The 14,748-nt window shown below is 44.7% G+C and overlaps 1 long non-coding RNA gene across 1 annotated transcript; it reads left to right on the forward strand.

Moving 5' to 3' along the window:
- Positions 1-386: 386 nt before the first annotated feature.
- Positions 387-7,324, forward strand: LOC121436908. Its single transcript, XR_005972874.1, has 3 exons — positions 387-431; positions 3,341-3,435; positions 7,002-7,324. It is a non-coding gene; the product is annotated as an uncharacterized LOC121436908 (long non-coding RNA).
- Positions 7,325-14,748: the final 7,424 nt, after the last annotated feature.

Here is a 14,748-nt window from a genome sequence, read left to right on the forward strand (position 1 = left end):
TCCCTGTGCAGTTACTAGTATACAAGCATTGCTTGTCTTTGAGTAAAGTTTCCCTTTTATCTTTTGTTTATTAATGGATTTACTCATGCGTTTGTGTCTACTAAGAAACACCCATTTCTTAAAGGAGTACTCCTTTGTCATCATTATATACTGTGATGCTTAAATTATCCCATAACATGCCCGTGGGAGTACATTCAAGTGGACCTGCTCTTCATTTGTTATCTGTCTAGAATTCTGGATTATCTGACCACCCCTGGGAAGAAAGCCAAAAGCAAATGCTTCTTGTCAGTGATACTTTGTGTCCTCTGTCTATCAATGTCAGGTCTCTTCTATGAGAAGAACAGCAGACCTGCAGAGAGAACACGCAGAATGTTGACAAGAAGCTGACATGAGCCCTTGTTTCCAGTATGTGAGTCATCATTGCCACCAATGTGAGTGTGTGTGTGTGTGTGTGTGTGTGTGTGTGTGTGTGATGTGTACATGGCTGTGTATAAAGGGTCTGTGAAATGAACAAAGAAAAGGAAGATGTCACTGCACATCTTTGACTTGACTGGATGCAGACAGACTACTCCATCCTTATATTCAGTACAGTAGAGTGACAAGATCATGTGGGACTCACCAGGTGAGTCATTTCCTTTTCTCTTCCCATCTGTGTGACCAGCAGCTGGTCTGTGATGCCTTGTAGGAACACATCCTGTTGAGCAGTTCGCAGCAAAGAGCAGCACACTGTAAAACAATGGCATTCATAGACTCCCCAGATGACTGAACCCTGTAGGGGTCCCTTTAAATGACCAGGACTGAAATGGAAGCAATCCCCATCAGACCATTTCCCCGAATGGGCCATGCATGACTGCATCACATTTGGAGGGATTGCTTATTAAGATGGTAGAAATCTGGATCCACAACAGACACTGAATCATGCTTATTAAAATGGTAGATATCTGGGTCCACAGCAGACACTGATTCAAACCCTAGGAAGTGAGTGTGGCATAGCCACTTCTTTCTGATGGCTGTCCATGTTAAAACGTATTGCTAGTGTGTTTGATATTCTGTCTTCCAGGATATGAAGTCACAGACTGCTTAAGTCCATACCATGTTCTCTTGTTACTGCCTTAAATACCACTGTGTTGCATGGCATATCAAATAGACAAATCAATTCCTTCGTGTACGTTTATCCAGATATTCACATAGTGGCCTCTTTAGTGAACACCTTGTTCCTGCACTGTGTAGACTAGCACGGGTCCTTGTATATCGTGTTAGATAGGCAAACTGTCAGTAAGCAGAAGAAATCAGTAATCACAGCAATTCCGTGTATTATTGGCGCTTTAAAGATCATAAAGGGGACAGGAAATAGTTGTGATGGGGATTGTCGTATGTGATGTTACCCCCAAAGGTTTCAGAAGTTAGCATGTGATCTGAGTCCTGAATGGCAAATAGAAGCAAGACCGTGCACAAACCAAGTTGTGGGCGTGCTTGCTTCCATGGAGAACAGTGGATCTAAGAGCAGAGAACAAGGCTAGTTGCCAGAACCTTGAAGACAACGTGGACACTGCTTGGGGATAGGACAGAAAGGAAAATGTTGTCATTGTCAGCTGTGTATGACATTTGGATTATATGATCTGTGTGGAAGGTCAGTTATGGAATTGTCATGATATGTTTCCTTTTGGTAGAAGGTGACTTGGCACTGCACAGAGAAAGGCCTGGGGAGGGCGGGATGAGGTAGTGTGTGGAGACAGTGGAGATGGTTCCGAAGACAGGGGAGGGATGGAGGTATGAAAGAGGGATGAAGCCATGCTGCAGTGATCAGCAGGAGAGCTGCCCTGTGCAGCCTTGTCTGGGAGAGGGCAGATAGCACCTGGATGCGCTGTGCATTTTCCTTGTGGAGACGTTGCTCTAACATCTCTGGATTTGTCTGACCACATGGAGACACGGTGCTTCCATTTACTGACATCAGTTATTCCACGTGTATTGACACAGGATAGTTTGAATACCCAATCTAGTCATTAAAACTTAACAATTTGATAACGAGTTGCTGATGAATAATTTTCAGATGTAAAGTTTTCTAAGTACAGCTAACTGTAGCATAATTTCCAAAAGAATAAGAATCTAACATTTGTCTCATAAAAAGTGAACACAAAATTCAGTGTATTTTTGAAAATGGCTGTTCTACAGCATGTACTGCTCTTGGTACGTTTACAGATGAAGGAAGTGAGTAGGTTTTAGGCAGAGTTGAAGTGAAATCAGTCTCTAAATTCTGTAGCAACTGCTTGTCCCTATTCTTTCTCCAGAAGAAGACTGCCTTTAGAAATGCGTATTTTTGACAGCTGGGCACGGAGCAAACATTCACAAGACAGAGGCAGTTGGATGTCTGAGTTCAAGGCCAGCCTGTAATTCCAATTGCATATATCAACATTAGTCTGTCACATATGCAGGAACTTGTGACTGGTATTTAAAGCAGGTATTATCACTAAAGACCCCCAAATTAGCACATGAGCAGTGTGATGCTCTCAATTCACAGAGTGGGAAGCACAGCTCAGAGCAGAGGGTCTCACTCTGTTTTCTCCTCACAGAAATTCCCAGCCTGTGTTTGGAGAATGGGTCCAGGACATCCTGGCTCAGGGAACCAAAGTTGCTGGGGCTAGGAAGGTCCCACATCTCTCTGACTCTAGAAAAGTGGTTCAACCTGTGACTTGACCCCTTCAGCAAACGTCTATCTCCAAAACTATTTCCATTGTGATTCTTACCTGTAACAACTTTACAGCGATGATGAAGCAACAGAAATAATTTTCTGGTTGGGATCACCACGCATGAGGGACTGTATTAAGAGTCATGTCACAGGGGGCTGGAGAGATGGCTCAGTGGTTAAGAGCATTGCCTGCTCTTTCAAAGGTCCTGAGTTCAATTCCCAGCAACCACATGGTGGCTCACAACCATCTGTAAAGAGGTCTGGCACCCTCTTCTGGCCTTCAGGCATACACACAGACAGAATATTGTATACATAATAAATAAATATTTAAAAAAAAAAAAGAGTCACGTCACAGCATAGGAAGGCTGAGAACCATTGCTGTACAGACATCCAAACACAGAATCCGGCTTCTCAGATATCTCTGGGATCCCTTCATCATTGTCCCCATACTCCTAGGGAGGCACAGCCCCACATCAGGACACATACACTCACATCTCCGTGCAAGGGAAATCCTGTTCTTCTTTCTCCGTCATTTCTATTTCCACACACTATGCTATATTTCCAAATTTTCTTTTTTTATGTCTTCAGCACTGAGCTTAAGGATGTGTCTGATTCTTTGACCAACCTTTTTCCTGTTTTGTGATTCTTCTGCAGGGTCTGGGTCGTTGGCTGTGCACACACATCCACAGACAGTACAACAACAGCCTCTAGTCCCTTGTTGCTGACCTTTGGGAAGCTGGGCATGTAAGGTAGGTTTGCTGGCAGGAGACTTGCTCTCGGGAACAGGATGTCCTTGCCAGAGGCTGGACTCGAGGATGCTACAGCACTTAGATCTGCCCAGCATCTGACGGCCCTGTCCCAAGCTCTTCACAAATGTGGTGGGAGCACATTTGGGGATTTTTAAAAGTGGTCCCTAGACACTGCTATTGCTCCCCTGGCTGTGCACACATTCCCAGCTATATTCTTGATTTCTCTGGTAGCTGTTCAATGAGAATGCTATACCATGAAAAGAAATCACTGGTGAATTTAAAAAGCCACAGTATGGGGACTGGCGACATAGCTCTCGTGGCAGAATGATTGCCTAGAATGGAAATTGCTCTGTGTTCTTTGACCCTCTGGGCATGTTCACCCTCACCTGTAATACCAGCACTCAAGGCGTAGAGGGAGGAGGAAAGAGACAAGAGAGTCATTACTGTTTATGAGAGTATGGCTCCCAGCCCCCATGGCAGATAGCTCACAACTGCCTTTAACTCTAGCCCCATCAGGAGTCAATGCCTCTGCCAATCATGTGCATACCACAGACAGACAGACAGACATAATTAAAAGTATAACTAAAATCTAAACAAGAAAAAAAAAGAAGCATCAACTCCAGGTCATTGACCAAGGGGAAAACACAGTGGAATTTAAAATATGAACATTATAAAGGCTAACGGAATCTAACAGTCTACAGTCTGGCAGGGGAGATGACTCAGTGGTTCAGAGTGCATTCTATTGTTGCTGAGGATCCAAGGTAGTTTCCAGCATCCATTTCCAACATCCTTGAAGGACCATACCTCAGCTCCAGGAAGGTATGACCTCTCCTGACATTTGGAGGCGCCGGAATTCATGTGTACATACACGTAGGAATATACACAACGTAATTATTATTAAGTTATGTATATTTTAAAATTATGTACAAATTAAAATAATCGTTGTGAAACAATGAAGAAAAATGGTCAAATGCCAGGCAGTAATGCGAACAGTTTTCATCAGCGTTAGGTGGCAAATGCGTGCACTTTCAGCTATTTGAACACTGGGGTTACACGATCGATCATTAGTGCTAAAAAGTTTCAGAACAGCCTGAATAGCATAGAGAGGCCCTAATTAACAATGAAAACCAAGCAAAAACCTAAAATATCTCGTCAATGCTAAATTTCCTAAAATAGCAATCTTAGAATTCATGGTTTTTCAAGAGATGTGGATCATTATAAAATAAATTTTTGCAGGGAAATCAATGATAAAATTACTTATTTCTTGGGAATTCAACCATATACATGTAGAAATGGAATGAAAATGTTACTGGGCCGAGAAGAAAACAGTAGCATTAAGAATGTGTTTACATTAAAATGAATACTTGAGCTGTGGCAGTGTGCTAAGCTTGGAAGACCAGCAGCACTCTGAAGGCTGAGGGAGGAAGGGCAAGAGTCCCAGGCTGGGCTGGGCTGCTCTGAGACTCTGCACTAAACACACAAAGTAGTTAGCAGGACTATTATCATTCCATTCACTGTTGTAAAGTTTCAGCTTAGTTCTGGCATGGGAAGCCATCCTCTTTCCCCGGATATGAGGCACAGCAATGTACGCCCCTGGCCCAGACATTTTAAAGATTACCATCCCCTAAATGGGAAGGCAACTTCCTCACCACCACATACAGCAAGGCGTATAGAAAATGGTGGCTTGGACTGTACTCAGATTGCTGACTCTCAGGAGATTTCCCTGCAGACAGCCCTGTGCCTTAGGGGTAGGAATCAGCCCAGCGACAGACAGATTTCCTTATGCTACTATATGTGCTTTCCTGTGGTGTTTCAAATTTCGTATCCAGGAAGGAAAGTACTTTAAAGTGTAAACTGAGAAAAATGCTTGTGCTCGGGTGGTAAAAGTGGGGCTGGGGAGACAGCTAAATCAATAAATTGCTGGCCTTGTGGGCATGAGGCCCTGAGTGTCATTCACAGAGAGCATCATCAAGAAAATGAAGATAAACTACAGCAGGAAAAGTAGTAGATGTGGTGGGACATGCTTGTGTGTGAAGGTGGAGGCAAGCCTATTTCTGGAGTGTGCTGCCCAGCCAACCCAGCCTGCCTTGCTTGTTCCAGGCCAGTTGGAAACCTTGTCTAAGAAAAACTTCATAGGACAATGAGGAATACTGAGAATTCAAGAATAATTGCAGTGGGTTTTTGATCCTACTGCACGTACTGGCTTTGTGGGAGCCTAGGCAGTTTGAACGCTCACCTTACGAGACCTGGATAGAGGTGGGCAGTCCTTGGGCTTCCCACAGGTCAGGGAACCCTGATTGCTCTTCGAGCAGATGAGGGGGGGGGGACTTGATCGGGGGAGGGGGAGGGAAATGGGAAGCGGTTGTGGGGATGAGGCAGAAATCCTTAATAAATAAATAAATTAAAAAAAAAAAAGAAAAGAAAAACTTCAGGGGAATGGCACCTGAGGTACAACACCGGAGGCTGTCTTCTGTCCCCTGACCTCACGCGCGCGCACACACACAAACACACACACACACAATTGCTCACGCACTCACAGGCATGCACGAACCCACAATCGCACTTTGGATAAAGGATTATACACCTTCCATACTTCAGGAGAAGTAGTCATTTTGTTCAGTTTCTGGAGCAGTAAGGACGAATGTAATCTATTTTGATGCTGTGTGCATGCCTCTGTGTGTGTGTGTGTGTGTGTGGTGTGTGTGTGTGGTGTGTGTGTGTGTGTGTGTGTGTGTGTGTTTACACACAGAGCTCCACCATCTCTATCTAATGAGGCTGCTTTATCTTAGCCTTAGACTGGGATTGGTCTCCAATCTCGGGTTTACATTTGATATACCTAAGATGTCAAGTATTATGTGACAGGAAATCATAATGAGGTGAAAAAACACTGCCTTATCTTCAGAGGTATGGTCCCTTCAAGTCCAGGTCACAGTCAATGTTCCCTCCCATCCAAACATAGACTCCACTGGGCCCAAGACTCTCACTGATGTAGTTCCCACTAAGGCCAGGAGGTGGCATTCAAACTACATGCCTACATTTATTTTCTTTAAAAGGGCTGATGTTTTATGGAATAGCAATGCGTTTTTAGTGTGTTTGGAAAGCTGGCACACGTATAGAGCAGTTCCATTTATGGATTGCAGCAACTGTAGTGCTCCACAACTCACTTCATCCTCCCTAAGTGTAAAGTGGGCAGTGCACAAGGGATACAGAGTGGTGCTCTGTAGAGAATATGAATGTGGTGGTCACCTTGAATCCCCTGACTCTGGGATGGATGGATTTCCTAGACTTTCCATCCCCTCTCCAGGAGGCTGTGGTACAGTCCCCAGATCGCTGCCTCCCAGGCAAGTTGTATCCTGGTCAGTCACTGCAATTGTGTTGCACCATGCCTGCTGGGGACTTCCAAGAGCAACCTGGTGTTTGTGGTGTGGTAGCCAAGTATGTTTCCATGGTGTTTGTGGTGTGGTCGCCATGTATTTTTCTATGAATATGCTCTGCATATGACTCAGATGTAATATGTATTCACCCTTACGATGTAGAACAAACTTGGGGTCCCTTCTCTATTGCAGGGAGATCTCCAAAGTATTTCCTTTACCTCACCATCATTTTGGAGCCACTAATTTGATATTGAAATAGAAATTATCCTCTGTGCCCTACAAGAAGAGATAACACAGAAGAAAAGAGGCAGGAACTGCAAGTCCCTTGACAGCCACAGGACATTGACTGAGCTACTGTTCTATTGCTGGGAAAAGGCGCTGTGCTGAAGGGAATTTACAGAACAAAGCATTAAATTGGGAGCTTGCTTTCAGTGTCAGAGGGTTAGTCCAGTACCATCACTGTGGGCAGCATGGCAGCAGCCAGCCTGGCAGGACACCGTAGCAGTAACTGAGAGTTTACATCCTGATCACAGGCAGGAGGCAGAGGTCTTTTATTTTTTTTTATTTTTTTTTTATTGAGAAAAGAAAAAAAAACAAATTTCCTCCTCCTCCCAGTCTCCCATTTCCCTACCCCTCCTCCCACCCTTCTCCCCCTCCTCCCACCCTTCTCCCCCTCCTCCCACTCCTCTCCCCGTCCCTCTCAAGCCCAAAGAGCAGTCAGATTTCCCTGCCCTGTGGTAAGTCCTAGGTCCTCCCCCCTCCGTCCATTTCTAGGAAGGTGAACATCCAAACTGGCTAGGCTCCCACAAAGCCAGCACATTACGTAGGTTCAAAACCCCGTGCCATTGTCCTTGGGTTCTCATCAGCCCTCATTGTTCGCCATGCTCAGAGAGTCCAGTTTTATCCCATGCTTTTTCAGTCACAGTCCAGCTGGTCTTGGTGAGCTCCCAGTAGATCAGCTCCACTGTCTCAGTGGGTGGGTGCTCCCCTCGTGGTCCCGACTTCTTTGCTCATGTTCTCCCTCCTTCTGCTCCTCATCGGGACCTTGGGAGCTCAGTCCAGTGCTCCAGTGTGGGTCTCTGTCTCTGTCTCCATCCATCACCAGATGAAGGTTCTATGATGATATGCAAGATATTCGTCAGTATTGCTATAGGATAGGGTCATTTCAGGTTCCTCATCCTCAGCTGCCCAAGGAACTAACTGGGGACCTCGGCTTGGGCATCTGGGAGCCACTCTAGGTTCAAGTCTCTTGCCAACCCTAAGGTGGCTCCCTTAACTAAGAACCGTGCTTCCGTGCTCCCCCATCCAACCTTCCTTCATCCCAATCCTCCCCCTTCCCCAAGCTCCCCCATTCTCCCCCTATCCCCCTCTCTCCCCATCTCCCTTTACCCCCATCCCACCCCACCCCCAAGATCTCAATTTTCTCCCCGGCAATTTTTTCTACTTCCCATAGCCAAGAGGACATCTATATGCTTTTCCTTTGGTTCACCTTCTTACTTAGCTTCTTTGGTATCACCAATTGTAGACTCCGTGACCCTTATTTATGGCTAGAAACCAATTATGAGTGAGTACATCCCATGTTCATCTTTTTGGGTCTGGATTACCTCACTCAGGATAGTGTTTTCTATTTCCATCCATTTGCATGCAAAATTAGAGAAGTCATTGTTTTTTACCGCAGCATAGTACTCTAATGTGTAGATATTCCACACTTCATCCATTCTTCCATTGAAGGGCATCTAGGTTGTTTCCAGGTTCTGGCTATTACAAATAATACTGCTGTAAACATAGTTGAACAAATGCTCTTGTCATATGATAGGGCATCTCTTGGGTATATTCCCAGGAGTGGTATTGCTGGGTCCAGGGGTAAGTTGATCCCGAATTTCCTGAGAAACCGAAACACCGATTTCCAAAGTGGTTGCACAAGATTGCATTCCCACCAGCAATGGATGAGGGTTCCCCTTGGAGGCAGAGTTCTTTTGAGTCATCAGAACTCACACCCAGTGACACGCCTTGTCCAAAAAGGACACACATCCTAATCTTTCTTAAATTATTCACCACTGAAACATTAACCATAGGAGCTTACGGGGACCATCCTCATTCAAACTACCACTGTCATGTAAGGGATTTCCTCTGCCCCATCAGCAGCTGCAGAGGGAGAATTGGGGCTGGTTGAATACTCATAAGTGCATTGACTAGAATCTGTTCCAAGATGTCAGTCATTAATACAAGAGACTACTGTGGGACATTTGGGCAGAGCAGGAGGCCATTCCAGTTACTTGTCTAAAATAATGTGCTCTTCAGAAGACAGTAGTCCCCTTTTGGCCCTCTTCATGGACAAACCTGTGTATACTAAAACTGTAAAGACCTTGAGCACACAGGAATTTATGAAACACCATCTGTCTTGGTCACTGTTCTATTGCTGTGAAGAGACACCATGAGCAAGGCCACTCTTATCAAAGAAAGCATTCACGTGCCTTGCTTATAGTTTCTGAGGTTGGTCTGTTACCATCACGGCAGGGAGCATGGTGGCACACAGGCAGACATGGTGTTGGAGAAGTAGCTGAGAGTTCTATTACCTGATCCACAGGGAGAGAGAGGCTGACACTGGGCCTGACATGGGATTTTGAAATTCAAAGCCCACCCCCAGTGGCACACTTCCTTCAATGATGGCACATCTACTCCAACAAGGACACCACATCATCTAAGCCTTCTCAAAGAGTGCCCCTCCTTGGAGACTAAGCATTCAGATACATGAGCCTATGGGGACCATTCTTATTCAAACCTCCACACCACCTCCAGACTCCAAGAGATTTGAGCTCTGTGTTTGCCAGGCGCATATCCCTGGGATGGTCTATGCTGTAAAGCTTCCCTTTTATCCCACATTGATGCTTCCCCAATTTTCTGCAAAGAGGATGTGGGAAATTTCTCTCTTTTTTAGCATAAGGTGACCTTCTCCCAACTTTGTGCTCTTATAGGGGTAGCATAAACACAACTTGGCCAGTAAGGTTTCCCTTCCAATTCTGCAGTTGCTTCTAAGATACAGTCTGAGTCATTATACCAGGATATCAGATGTGCACATAGCCAGAGTTTTGTGGAACTCATCAATTTCTCAGACATGCACAGACAGGTGTTCTCTTCGGGTGCTTAGCTGACTTGGGGCAAATGAAAACATCGTGCAACTAACTAAAACGGGAAACTCGGAGATTTGAATTGTCAAGATGCTTGAAGAAGCAGGCCCAGTGGTAAAAGGAAGTGTCCTTTAGTCATTTCTTGTGAGTGGGCACAAATATCCACAGGGGAATTTCCTTTTGTAAGAAGCAGCTATAGAATGAGATGGTGGCGCATGCAGACAGGCTACCTACCACCATAATAAATTCCTAATGCACTGAAGTAAGTTAACTATGTACGCCACCGTTGGGGAGCTGGAGAGATAGATGGTCCATGGCGAGAAAAATAATCTGTTAAAATTGGAGGCAAGTGGCTGGGCAGTGGTGGCGCACACCTTTAATCCCAACACTCGGGAGGTAGAGGCAGGTGGATCTCTGTGAGCTCAAGGCCAGCCTGGTCTACAAGAGCTAGTTCCAGGAGGGCTCCAAAACTACAGAGACACCCCGTCTCAACCCCACCCTCCAGTGGAGGCAGGTAACATCTGATGATTCATGTCAGAATGGCAGGATCACAAGCCGTCTAGACAGTTGGTCTATAGCCATGAGAACTGGGGCGGCTGTCGGGGATTCAAGGATCCATGCATTCCGGGTAACAGAAAAATCAGTACGCTCTGGTTGGTGGCATCTTCTGGACATAATAGGAAAGCTTTTGAGAAATTACATTTCCAGTGATTATCTCTCAAATGAGCAGAGGGATTTTTACAGAATTGCAATCCTTCACATACTATATGGTACATAGAAGGACCTTACCCTAACCCTAACCTTAACCCTTGGGGAGCTGAGGCAGTAGATGGTTCATTGGTTAGGAGCGATACTTGCTTCCCCAGAGGACCTGAATTCAAATCCCAGCACCGATGACAGGAAGCTCAAACCATGTGCAACTCCAGCCTCCGGGATCCAACACTGCTGGACACTGACATTCACATACATAGCCCTCCTCCCCAGGATTAAAGTAAATCTAAAGGCAAAGACAACCAAGGAAATTGGGAAAAGTTTTTCCCTGTCCTGTTATATTTTGAGGAAAAGTTTTGTTTCTGTTCATTAACAACAACAACAAAAAAAGCATTTAAAAAATTTTGAAAGATGCCATTTCATGGTGATAAAATAATCTGTTAAAAATGGAGTCAGGAGACATCTCCTGATCCATGTGGGAACAGCAGGACTGTTTCCTATCACATACCCCAATCCAGAGCCCCTGCACATACAAACTCACTGTCTCTATTACGCTCCCACACTACTGGTGGGGATTTTCCACGGTAAACATAGTGAGGCCTGCTACCACATAGCTCAGGGAAGTCCATGAATTCCAGAGCTTTCTGACATTTTTTAGAGGGCAGGACTCCAAGCCCGCCTGTCACCTGGTGTGGAAGGAATACTGAAGGTTCCTGCCATGTTTTCCCCCTGTTTTTTCTTAATCTCATCTGCTGCTTCCTCTTGTGGAGGTTGTGTGGCAAGAGAGGCTGCTCATCTCAGCAACTGGGAGGACCAGACTCTTCCCATTTCTGCGGCCACCTGGACACTTACCTCACCCTGCAAGAGCAGGGATGGAAGGAACATTGTGAAACACCGCCTCAGGGTCAGGGTTCCCGAAGGAAAGGCTCTAGGGAAACTGGGAACATGGTCACTTCTGCCCTGAGCAGTGTGGACAGCGGGAGAAGAGGGACTGCTTCCTTAAGCAGTAGAAAAATTCATAGCTTTAACAAGAATTTATTGTATATATTTATTGTGCTGGGATGTAGTGTGTTCAAGATCAGAGGACAATTTACAGGAGTTGGCTCTTTTCTTCCACCAAGTAGCTTCCAGGCCTCAAACTCGTTGGGCTGGGCTGTAAGAACCTTTGCCTGGTGAGCCAACAGATGGGCCAAGAATTCCACAGTCTTGGTTCTTCCGTGTGCATGTACCAACCCTGCCATAAAAGAATGCATGTATGTTTCCAATTGGCCAAAATATGCAAGTCACACAATTTTAGTAGATGTTGTCTATATTCTTCTAGTGTTAGAAAGTAGAATTGCTTTTTATTTTCTCTAATTTCCATGTGTGTGCAATAGTTTACATTGATGCCCCAACATATGTCTTGGGGTAATTCTAGACTTCATACTCTAGAAGGGAAAGCTTAATGACTGAGATGTCTCTATGCTACACCCATTTAAATGGAAAATGTGACAGAAGAAAAGCCCATACATTGCTGGAGGAGAAATTCCATGTACTCCCTATGTAGAAAAACTAGGCAGTGTTGACCAACAGTCAGATGTGAAGCTTCCACAGCTACCGCAGTCCCAGGTACTAAGGGGAGAGACTCAGACATGATGTACACACGAGAGAACATGCACAAGAATGGTCCCACAGCAAAGCTACACATGTCCAAGTGGTCCCAGATGACCTGACCCCAGAAACCTCAGAAATCCTCTCTGGAATGGAAAGTTGCAGTCTGTATATTAATCTACGGGTTCTTTGGCAGCTACGTGCACGCTAACACTCAGATGTATTGCATAATTGTCTATCCATCCCCAGATGTCGGGATCCTAAGGGCACTGAACTCCCTGAGTTCTCTGAGTGAGTGGTCCCCCACACTGCCCTCTGATGCCCCAACCTTGCCTATAGGGAAACTCCATAGTTGCATTGAAGTCCTGCAACTCACATTTTGATCACCAGATGGCGCGCCTGGCTCTATTTTCTAAAGGCTAGTTTTCCCTGAATAAATTAATATTTTTAATGAAAGAAAAAATACTTCTCAAAATAGGTAACAAAATAATAAGTACCAATATGCCATGATTGTCTTTGTGTATTGTGAATTCTACAATATTGAGTGAAGGTACACACACAAACACACACACACACATATACACACACACACATACATTTCTTCAGCCATGTCATCAATTTATTTCTGTGAATTAGTAGTTTATTGTGTGCCAGGCATCATCATTCTAACCCCACACCTACATGTCTCACACAATTCCTTTTTCCCTCTTTTGATCTGCTCAAGTGGATTCCCATGGAAACCATTCAAAGAGACTGCCTTAAATTGTCTGGTCCACAAAGAAAAACAAATGCTGCCTTGGAAACCAAGGAAAATTTGGCCCATCCTTCCCACAGTGTTCGCTATCAGGCCCCACTCTTCTCCTGGCTATATCTCCCTTACAGAGGGGAGGGAGGATAAACCTTGTGTGGTGTCTGTCTTGGAAGTTATCCTGGGTGCGGAGTAGATTTTTTTCTGATTCTGCTTCCATTTGATAGTGCAGTTAACATGTATGGATGATCTATAAGAAAGCAATTTGTTTAAGGAGGACATTGAGGTTACACCAAGCACGTGACTTCCCTTTCCCACACTGTGGGCCTAGAACCAGAGCCACAGGACTCAGAGAGGAAGAGGAACCACGTCTTCAAAGACAAAGACAGGCAGAGGGTCCAGTCTGAGCATGTCACTCTCCTGATTTCAGGAAATTCTCACCACAGGTTTCTCACATAGCAGTCACCTCCTCTCAGCTCTCCACGTGGGTAGTCTGTGAGCAAAAAGACACTCTTCTCCATTGCTGGAGAGAATGCAACTGTTCTCCAAACCTATGGATGGATCTTATGCTAGTGAAAACCACAAGCGTGCATTCTGGGACCAGGGGTCTTTCTTCTAAGGATCCATCCCAAAGAACACGGAAGGGGACACAAAGAATCTGACAGAGCAACAATGTAGAACTCCAAGAGCAGAACTATGAAAAACATCTGTGGGAAGGAAAGAGGGACAGCATGATCTCAGGTGTATCTACCACTCAAATGACTAGGTACGCATGTGCTTAGCCAGGTATGATGGTATGCATCTGTGATGCCAACAGGCTGATGGTAAAGACAAGAGAATAGTCGTTTTGAGGCTATCCTGAGCTACATAGTGAGCTCAAGTTTTACCTGACTTATATACTGAGATTCTATCTCAAAACAAACAAAATAATTTTTAAGAAGGCAACATGAAGTCCATGATTATAATTATAGAGTGATCTCCAGGATATATTGTGAATACACAACACAAGGTGAAGAAATGAGGCCAGGGTTATCTGCCTAATGTTTTCCTCAGTTACATGCGGCACATGGAGGTTAATAAATTATATAACCCTATTTAAAATAAATAAGGTCAGCTTTAACAAACAAAATTTAACCATAATTATAAGTGTCACCTTCAGCACTGCTCAGATTTCCAGTGGCCAACAGCCACAGACAGCTAGTGCTTCCTGGGCTGGGCAGTGCAGATGCAGAGCATTTTCATCAATTCAGAAAGGTGCATTGGGAACAGAGAGTGCACACCTTTATTGTGAGTGGGAGAATTGATAAAATATGTATGCTTGTGCTTTGAAACACTGGATAGTTGAGCGCCCCCCAAGAAAAGAAAATGATCTCCTATAGAGTGCCCTGGAAGAAACCAGGACAGAGGCTGACATTTATGCTCTCGAAGATGCAGAAGTACTCATTCCATGCACTGATTCCAATCAACTACTTATCACCAACAACTCCATTGTTCAGATTGAGTACACTAAAAAAACTGCCCCCTCAAAGATGCCTGGGGAAAATGGCTGATTCCAGATTTGGGGCCAGGAATGCAACAGAAAAGTGCACAGTGACCTATCGCATCAGGAAGAATTTGGAAAAGACTAAAAAGTCCGTGTTAAAATGGAGATCTTCACTTGAGTGCAGCAAGTCAGACTTATCAGGGAGATGTGGAATATTTTCTCTTACAGACTGAATTAAAGACCAGATGTGATAGTAGTAGCCAAACCTACTATTTTATA

This window comes from Microtus oregoni, unplaced genomic scaffold, assembly GCF_018167655.1.
Source record: "Microtus oregoni isolate MIOR12 unplaced genomic scaffold, Mior012 000050F_006, whole genome shotgun sequence".
Taxonomy (NCBI): Eukaryota; Metazoa; Chordata; class Mammalia; order Rodentia; family Cricetidae; genus Microtus; species Microtus oregoni.